The sequence below is a fragment of the Ochotona curzoniae genome, unplaced genomic scaffold (assembly GCF_017591425.1).
Source record: "Ochotona curzoniae isolate NIBS_2020 unplaced genomic scaffold, NIBS_Ocur_1.0 scaffold_461, whole genome shotgun sequence".
NCBI classification, from domain to species: Eukaryota; Metazoa; Chordata; class Mammalia; order Lagomorpha; family Ochotonidae; genus Ochotona; species Ochotona curzoniae.
The window spans coordinates 6,396,307-6,406,952 of NW_024467120.1; positions in this window are offsets into that span (position 1 = coordinate 6,396,307).

The following is a 10,646-nucleotide window of genomic DNA, read 5'->3' on the forward strand; positions in this document are numbered from 1 at the left end:
CCCGCGTGGGAGACCCGGAAGAGGCTCCTAGCTTCGGATCGGCATAGTATCGGCCGTTGCGGCTCACTTGGGGAGTGAATCATCGGACGGAAGATCTTCCTCTCTGTCTCTCCTCTCTGTATAACCGCCTTTCCAATAAAAAATAATAAAAATAAATCTTCAAAAATATCTTTTCCTTTCAACATTATGAAGTTTCATTTAGCATCTAAAACACTCCTATTAGTTGCAAATACAAATGTACCTGTCATGAACCTGTAGCTCCCTTACTGCTTGCCTGGACTCTGCAAGGCAAGGAAAGTCCAGCATTCAAACGCCTGCCCCGCAGATGGCATAAACCCCGAGCTTCCAGCAATCCATGCTGAAAACCTGGGATGTTGTATCAGTTTGGGGTTGCTTAACACTCCTTGAAAGTAAGTTTATTTTCAGGCAACCTCTCATAAGGTCCCCGGAGTGGATACTTGATTAAGAAAGAAAGGTCCCACATCTCCACCATCAAATGACATCTCTGCTCAGCTACTTTGGACTGATTTTAAATTTCAGGATTCCAACTATTTTTTAAGTCTTTTCTTTAGATTCAGTCCTTTAAATAATATGTGTCCTACAGGTTGAGATTTAAAAGAATTTTTTTTTATTTTACTTTCATTTGAAATGCAGAGTCATAGAAAAAAAGCAAAAACAAAGAGCTCTTCCATTCACTGGCTTACCCCGCTACCCTCATAGACACAACAGCCAAAGCTGGCCTGATCCGAAACTGGCCCTTTCCTCCTCCAGGTTTCCCACATGAGTGCAGAGTCCCAGAAACTTGGGCCATCTTCTGTTGCTTTCCCAGACCTAAGCAGGGAGCTAGATCGCAAGCAGAACAGGATACAAACCACCATCTATAGGGGATGCCAGCATAACAGGTAGAAGCTTAGCCTACACTACCATGACACCAGCCTGAGGTTTTTAAAAACATTGCCTAAGTTCTTTACAAAACAATATTCCCCCACATATTTCTTAGGAAAGATATTAATTCTTGAAATTATCACTCTACCAAACATTTTTGGACATCATTAATTCAGATTCTTGATTTTATAGATGCAACGCCATATACAGATCTGTTTCCTGCCAGGAAACACTGTGTTCAGACAGTGTTCAGCCACAGGTTTCACCCTACACACACTGGCAGCACCACACATCATGGGCATGGTCTGCTAATTCATTGGAACAGTAAATCCTCTTGCTTTTAAATGAATTGCCCTCCCCACTCTAGAAAGGCACGTATTTTTAATCTTTAAGTGTGTATGTTAGTGCTTGTTTAATCAATGCACCTGGACTGTTCTATGATATCTTTTATCACAGCAAAGTCTGGCTATCCCAAGAACAAATTCTCAACTGCAAGTCTGTCTTCTTCACTTGCTCACTGACATTTCCAGCCCTGGGATAACAGTTGCAGAGGAGAACCACCGTGCACACTGATGTTACTACAAGTTAGTCCTAGCAGTGGGAGAAAAATCTTTGGTTGAAACCCAGGGGAAAATGTCAAACACAATATGCCACCCCTACCATTCTTCCCGCCTGAAACAGTGAGGATATCCTCATGAGTTCTCTGGGCTCCAAATTCCTCATCTGTAAAATGGGATAAGAATGGGATCCATTTCATCAGGCTGCTGAATCAGATGGATCTGCAAACAGGAAGTGCTTGTCACAGGATGTGCTGCATCCTGATAAGGAGGCCATCTTGGAGCAGCCACACCCTTCAACGCCAAGCTTGTTGGAAGTTATCCCCTCCATCCTGACAGGGCTCATTTTCGCTAGTGTACATGTCAAACACTGCCTCAGAGAAACAGCTCAGAGATGACAGGCAGCCCAGTCAAGGTCACACAGCTTCCCATGCAAGGATTCTGCGAGCAGGGCCAGTGCTCCTTCCCTGAGAAAACAGAGCTCAAGAATTAACATCAGAGGAGCAGAGCGCCCATCCAAGAAAAACAGCCAAAGCTCTGAGAATTGCCATCAGGTCCTTTTGCTGTTTGGCAAAGAATTTTTTAAGTAAGAGTTTTAGAAATTGAAAGAGATTTTGTTGAATACTGTCGCTAAGCGTAGGCAGATGCAAAGGCAGAAACTCGACTATGAAGCATCTTCAGCATCAAATAAATGAGTGCCTGGGTAACGTGGAAACTTGTTAGCTGTGTCAGCTCAAACTTGCCCTCCTTCGCTCACAAGGGAAAAGAAACCCAGTCAAATTCTTCTATTTGTTTGTCAGAATCTCCTGGTAAAATTGGCAGAATGTCTAACCTAGTTTAAAAGAAAGAAAAGGGCTGGTTTGAAAGAAGTAACTCTAAAAGAACAAAGATACTTTCATCCACATTTATTCCGAGATTTAAAAAAAAAAGTTTGTTTATAATATGATTAGTGTTTGAAAAGATTTATCCAGTATAAAAATAGTCTTAAAGTTGTGAAAAAAAAAATGTTTTAAATAAATCAGAGGCTCTGAGAAGCTTCCAGCATCTACAACAATGTTAAGTGCTGCCTGGAGTGTCATTTTAGTAATGCTTCTAAAATTTCCTGCATAAACTAGAGCTCATCGAGTGTTTCTCAGTTGCAAACAGTATGTCTTTTCAGCTTCAAACAAATATGAATCCCTCCAACATTGGTTTAGTACTAGCATTTCTTCAACAAATGGTAGAAATGGATTATGACTCTTTCGCTTAGTATATCTTTATACAATCTACTTTATATTTGGACCCAAGAAAATCGTGTAAAACTTTCCATGGGCAAAAATACATTTCATTGTAACCCTCACAGATTTTTTTTCCCCCACACTGCTGTTACTCTTAAAAATTAATAGAAGATTGCATTAAAATTAATAAATGATTGAAAACTTAGAAAGACAACAATTTTTACCAAGAATAGAGAGGATATAAATAATATTTTATATTTTTCTCAAAACCACTACAGCCATATTCTTTGATTTGTATGTTATTTTTTAATTTATTGCTGTTTGCCATCTTTAAGATTCTAAAATGCTGGCATTCTGAAACACCACCATTAGGATGGTTGTTACATATTTAATTTCATGCTCCACTCAGCATAGAGTAGTTGTGGGACTACGGACCAGAGCAAATTAAGTGGCTTCTTAGATAATTTCCTGCTTAATTGAAAGCAGGTAGCTTTTAAAAAGTAATCATTGGCTTTGTTTCAAATGGTGATAAGGTTATTTCTTTTTTTTCCAAAATTACAAAATTGTGAGATAACTTTCTACCTAATCTAAATAAGGTGGGAGGAGCGATGCCCATTGAGTCTATGGGACCCAAGGGCGGCCAGCATTGGAAGTGAATGAAAGGAACCACTGCATGGAGGAACAGGAGAGGGGATAAGGCAGGGGACAGCATGGCTTGAGTTGGCATACAGACATGCATGGACACATACACACATGTGCCTACGTGCATATGGGTCCGTATACATGCTTAGCACTCTGTATTCATGAATTCTGCAGCTGTGAGTTCAACCAACCACAGACTGAAAGTATTCCGGAGGGGGAAGAAAAGCATTTGCACTGAACACATAGATTTTTTTTTTTTCCTTATCATTAGTCCCTGACAAATGAAGTAGAACAATTGCTTCCATAGATTTTGCAAGGTATTGGTCATTATGAGGAATCTAGAGATTTATAAAGTGTATGGGAGGATGTGCATAAGTAACATCCTGACATCTTCCATGAGGGAATGAGAATTCAGATTTTGGCACCTGCAGAGGAAAAAGGAACCGGTGCCCTTGTGGATATTGTGGAACCACCACGTCAGCCTCCATAATCACATAAAGACAAATGTATTGGTGTTTACCATTGACATAAACATCAGATTGGATTTTATTTCTGTTCCTCTGCTTTACTCTCTGCATTGGTCTAGCAAGTGGTGTACAATGAGATCCACAGCCCTAGTTCATACCTAACAGTTCCTCACCATCACGATGTAAACACAATACACTGTAAGGATCTATCAAGACACAGCATCAACTGTGATAATGTGTTCTTTCAAAAGATCTAGTCCTAAGAATCTGTTTAACATAAGCAGATTAATAGAGAGAGACACCAAAGGAATTTGGTTTAAAATGAATGCCCGTATAACAGATGGACTGCGGCGTACTGGTTTGGTAGGTGTCAATATTTAGACTTATTTTTTAAAAACAGACCTGCTAAAAAAGCATTGAGATTGCAGAAAAGAGAGAATGTTTTCTTGTGGCCTAGCTTTAACAGAATAGCACAGGGATAAACCAACAAACGAGAGGGCATCCTTCAGAAACAAACCACTACAGGAAAAAAATATGATACTGCATTTTCACATTCATCAATTGCCATGGTGATTGGCGTTACTGGTAACAGCGAGAATCAGCACCCTAGAGCCACGGAATAGGTGCGAAGAGACACAGTTTTCGCTGTTCGTTAGAATTCTAACTTGCCTGCGGTCATATAAGCCTCTGCTCTTACTGTCTATGCTGCTTCGGATCACTGCCGTTCATCACATCACATCTGGAGCCACCAGCTTTGCAGATACCGCGCAGCGCAGAAGCAAATCTGTCTTTCTTTTACAATAATTACAAGCACGCTGTCATACTAGATGCTTTGGGGACATTCTCATTGATATTTTTTTCCTGAGCTTTTTAAATGATGGAAAGCAGGCAGAAGGAAGAGAGGGAGGCTGGGTTTCCAGCAGAAGAGCCATGAGTGAATTTCACAATAAGATATCACAAGCAATTCCAGTTTTGTACCTCTGTGGCATTGAGTAAGAAGGCACTTCATTTGAGGTTGGAAAGAGTGACGTGTGGGGGGTTGGTCCTAGGAAGATGATGTGCTGGAGTGTATCACAGCCAGGCAGAAGCTTCCCAGAGCCACTGCAGCATATATCTTGCTTCCTCCCACCTTTATGCCACAGCAAGTATCAACTCTAGACAGTAGCCATAAGCCATTTTCAAATCTAGCAGAAGAAGACAGCCAAATTATCATGGATATGTTAGCAGGAGCAAGAAAAAAAATCTTTGCTTCCCTAAGAAACTAAACCTTCCTTCATCAGAACCTAATGCTAACTAATACAGCAAGTGTTGGGAGAGAAATAAGACTTCAACTTTATAACAGCAATTATCATATCACTGAAAGAAAAAAAAATAAAGTGAGAAGAGCAGAGATGAGGAAGAGAACGTGAGGTTCCAGAAAACACACAAACACTGAAAGGTCCAGTGCTAGCCAATAACAAGACACGAAGGATGATGCTAACAAAATACAAATAAGAACTCCATAAAAAATGGATTAAAACAGTGCAATGGGACATCAGGTTTAAGACCAAGGAGAACAGTCTCTGTTCTTAGCAGCACTCTTCCAAGTTGAAATCCCACAGTGCTGAGTTTAATTTTTCAGAGACTCCAGGAGGATGCTTCATCCATGGGAACTAGTTTTATTTCAACGTGTCATAGGAAACAGAAGATAAAGAGATGGAGAGTTTCTGGCTTGTGAATATGACAGTGACGGTGCTAATGGAACAGAAGACAAATGAAGTAGGGGAATTGGTGCATATGAAGACATCCAGTGATAATCAGAGATCCGTGAGCCTGGAGCTCCAAAGAGAGAGTGGAGCTGTAGACAAGGATTGGAGATCCTATACCTGTTTCATAAGACTTCGAAACTCTCAGTTAGCATTCACCGCTGGGAGGAAGAGGAAAGAACCATCAACTACACCAATGATTAGGGAATAGGTAAACCAAATGAACTCTCAAAAAGTAGTTTGAAAGTGCAGAGATGAAGAAAGGATTTTCTGTTGTGTTAGGACCTGGTCCCTAACCTTAAACCCCTAACTTTCCTCCCAGTCTTTCACTTGTTGCCTCTAGCTTTATTTCCTGTCCCGTTCAGTGACATTAAAACCAGTCATTTTTAATACTGATTTTGCACATGCAATCGTTTTTCTTATTGACTTTATTACTATCCTGCCATACTTTACCTTGAGGCAGGAAAAACATTCCATATCTTTGTTCTTAAAAGGATATTATCTCTAGAAGCCTTTTTTTTTTTTCTGGAAATTATTGTGCTTGGGCATTAAAAGGCTTCCAGTATCTATCCTCTAATTCAAACACCCACCCTCAAGTGTTTGGCTTCCTTAATCACTATGCAGATGATAAATAGAGCATGACCACAGGAAAAAAAAAAGCATTAACATTTAAACATATATTATGTGTTAGTCATGCACTGTGGTGGGTCTGTTATGTTTGATATTTATTCTTGACAGTGAGTTATTTTTTATTGACCTTATAAAAGCTAACAACTTTGCCCAACAGCTCATTGAATTGCGTATATTCTGCTTCCAAAAGCTGGTTTGTGCTACTAGGTCCAGTTGTCTTCCAAAGAAAAGGATTTTGTTGCCATCTTCAAAATCAAAATCCACTTACGCTAAAACCCTAAAACCGTTTGGAAAAAGTAGCAAGCATTCTAATGTTGCAGAGTTTAAGCCACTGCTTTGGATGCCTGCATTTCACACTGGAATGCTTGTTTTGAGTCCTTGCTACCCTACTTCTACTCCAGGCTCTTGCTAATGTTCAGCTTGGGGGACAACAGATGGTGGCTCAAGTACTTGAGTCCTGGCCACCATGTGGAAGACCAAGATTAAATTCTATGCTCCTAACTTTGGATTAACCCAACCCTAGGTGTTTTGAGACTGTGGGGATTGAACTGATAGTTGAGGGATTCATTCTCTCTCTCTCTCTTTCTCTTTCCTCTCTAATTCTCTCTCTCATTCTTCTTGTCAAACAAGTAAAATAAAAATAAACTTTAATGTTTGAAATGGTTATAAATCCAACTGACATAGAAAGACAGACCCTTTTACAATGAAGAGAAGAGACTACAACCTTGCAGTGTCACACAGATAGGCATAATTCTGACTGCACTATTTTTAAAAAAGATTTATTTATTTTTATTGCAAAGTCAGAGATACAGAGAGGAAGAGCCTCCATTCGATGATTCACTCCCCAAGTGACTGTAATGGCTGGTGCTGCGCCAATCCGAAGCCAGGGGCCAGGAACCTCCTCTAGCTCTCCCACGTGGGTGCAGGGTCCCAAGGTTTCAGACCGTCCTCGACTGCTTTCCCCGGCCACAAGCAGGGAGCTGGATGGGAAGTGGAACTGTCGGGATTAGAACCAACACCCATATGGGATCCTGGTGCATCCAAGACAAGGACTTTAGGCAGTAGGCCACCATGCTGCACTTTTTAAGAATCAATGCACTAGGGCCCAACATGATGTTTCAATCACCTGCAAGTGTTGAAATCCCCTAAGAATACTAGTTCATGTCCCGGATGTCCCACTTCCCATCCAGCTCCTTGCTTGTGGCCTGGGAAAGCAGTTGAGGAAGGCCCAGAGCCTTGGGACCCTGCAGTCTCATGACACCCAGAAGAGGCTCTGGGCTCCTGACTTTGGATCGGCTCAGCTATGGACGCTGCGGCCACTTGAGGTATGAGCCAGTGGTTGGAAGATCTTTCTCTAACCAGTTAGGGAACTTGAGAACCGAGAAATGAAAGAAGCAGCATGGTGATCAGTTCCCTGGATTTACTTTTTGCCTAAAATGTCCCAGACCAGGTGCTAAAGGAGTCAACAACCTAGCAGCACTAACAAGGACTGACCAAAAAGGCCTCAACAAAAGCTTGCTCTCTCTAGATAAATGCTAAGTAAACCTTAGACAGTAACGGTTTATCACTGTGCAATTCCAATCAGATACCAGAGAGAAACCTTTATCCTTACCAGCACAACCCAAAAGGGAGCCCCAGTTTCAGGCCTTGCCACAGGCTATGCCCTAACACCTCTACCTGAATGGTATCAGGGAAGGAAAGCAGGGAGCTGGGAATACCATCTCCATCAACCAGTACTGAGGATCCCCACCTGCACATATCGATGGAGTTCATAATCAACATGTGGACATCCTACACAACATTACACATCCTACAACCCAACTGGCAGGAATAAAAACGATCCTCCCTTCTTCCTCCCTGGAATGGATCAGAGAAAGTATTTATCTATTTGTTTACTTTTATTTGAAAACCAGATTTACAGAGAGAAGGGCAGATAAAGAAAGAGAACTCTTCCATCTACTGCCTCACTCCCCAAATGGCCACCATGGCCAGCGCTGAGCCTATCCGAGCCAGGAGCTTCTGCTAGGTCTCCAACATGGATACAGGGTAGCAAGGCTTTAAGTCATCCTTCCTGGCTCTTCCAGACCATCAGCTTGAAGCTATGTGTGAAGTGAGGCATCCAGATCACAAAACAGTGCCCAAAGAGGACTGGGAAAAGAAGAGTAAAATTAACCCAAAATGAGCAATGGGGTGAAATAATAAAGAACAGATATCAGTGATACTGGAATCAGAAAAACAACAGAGGAAAATCAATGAAATCATGAAAATATCAATGCAATTGACAATCTAACAAAACTGACAACAGAGAGAGAAAAAACAGAAATTGTTGCTACCAGGGATGAAACAGGATACCACTCAGAGCCTGCAGACATCAACAGACTATTGGGGGAATACCACACACATGACTTCTTAGATCAAATGAATCCATTCCTCAAAATCACAAACCTTCCCCACCCAAAAGACTTGAAATAAGAGCATTTAAACAACACTGCAACTATTTAGGAAATAGGATCCATAATTTTAAACACCAAAAGAACAAACCTGCAGGCCAGACTGCTTCACTGTAGAATTCTACTGCTTAAACAATTAGCATCAATACTATATATGCTCTCCTAAAAAAAAAAAAAGACAAGAACATCTTCTAACTCATTTCAATAGGCAAATATTATCCTTTATCAAAACCAAAGACAACACAGAAATGTATGTACATGTGTGAGTATGTGTGGGTGTGTGTGAGAGAGAAAGAGAATGAGAGAATTATATGGCAATTAATCATTAATTCTTAGCAAAACATTAGCAAGTAGACCTTAACATTAAGATCTAGTACTGCTTATTCTAGGGAAGAAAGGCTGGTTAAATACCCAAAAATCAATGGATCCCATTGTATTAATTCCCTGAGGATTAAAATCACATAATTCTACCAATCAATTCTGAAAAAGAACTTGATAAAATTCAACATTCATTCTCAGAAAACTCAGAATAAAATTGATAAAAGCAAAAATTGAATTGCTAAAAAAGTAAAACCTACAATTAACATTATATCTAATGATGAAAGATTTGAATTTTTCCCTGTTAAGATCAAGAACAATGATAGTTCACCTGATTGCCACTATTAAGCATGGTACTACACAGGCTAATCAAAATACAGCAGAAAAGTAAAATAAAAGAAAGAACCCAAATCGTTTCTACTTGCAAATGGCATGATTTTCTATTTAAGAAACCTCAAGAAACCTACCAAACACAAAGCAAGCAAATTCACACACAAAAAAAGACTTAGACTCGATAAGTGAGTTCAGAGTCATCACAGAGAAAAAGATTAACACAGAAATGTCAATTCCATCGCATACATTAGTATCAAACATGTATAAACAGAAATTTAAAATATAACACCATCTGCGATTAGTCAAAAAAAAAATGAACCACAAATTTAGAGCTAACAAAATTTGGTTTACATTGGAAACTGTAACATGTTAATGAAAGAAATCCAATATCTAAATAAGCTGGGAATTATATGATGTTCATAGACTGGCAGAAAACCACAAAGATGTTAATTCTTCCCCAAAATGAGATTAGTTTTAACACAATTCTAACAAAATCCTAACACGTTTATTATGGATACACACAAGATTACTCTAAAATGTGTATGTTAAGTGAATGGTACTAAAACAACTAAAAGAAAAAAATTAAAGAAATATTATGGAAGGAATTCAGTTTAACCAGTATCAAGGCCTAGTACACAGCCATGGTAATCAAGACTGTGTAAGCCTGGTGGAGACACAGATGCAACAAATCAAAGAAAGGAACCCACTAGAGAAGCATGTAACAGTCCCACAGAAATAGAATCAACTGATTTTTTTATTATTAATTATTTTTATTTTTGAGGAATTCTATATAGTTGGTTACGGTGATTAGGGCCAAGGGCTACAGGAAGGTGGGTGAGATCACCATTTCAACATTCTCTTTTTCTCCTTCCTGTATCTGCGGGAAGGGAGGAGACAAAAAAAGAAGCCACACCCAGCCTCCCAAATGCCTCTGCACCCTGGGATAGAGGGCAGCCACCCGACATCACTCCAGGGTCCCCAGTGTGGGGCATGCTCCCAGGGTCCTGTTCAGGGGGGTTCAATAGTTCAACAGTTCTGAATTACTGCCAATCTCACCACTCCAAGCACAACGAAATCTCTCCAGAACCCACTGGCTGATATAGTCCATCTTAGAGTCTGCCCAGATCTTCACTGTCAACATGTGGCTGGGGCAGATGATCCATTTAATCTGTCCTCCATCAGGTGTCCTCTGCAGACTCCAATGTACTGTTATATCCTCCGTGTGCACCTGAATATGCTGTCCACTGCTCTAAGCCATTGAGGAGGTTCAACTCTGACACATGCACTCCACAGACCATGGAACCTGCAATTCTCTCTGTGATTGGGGTTTTGAGTTCAGCAATTGTTGAGGGGGAATCCCCAAATAAACTTCATCTGAGGTGATCCGAGATCTGATTCTTGT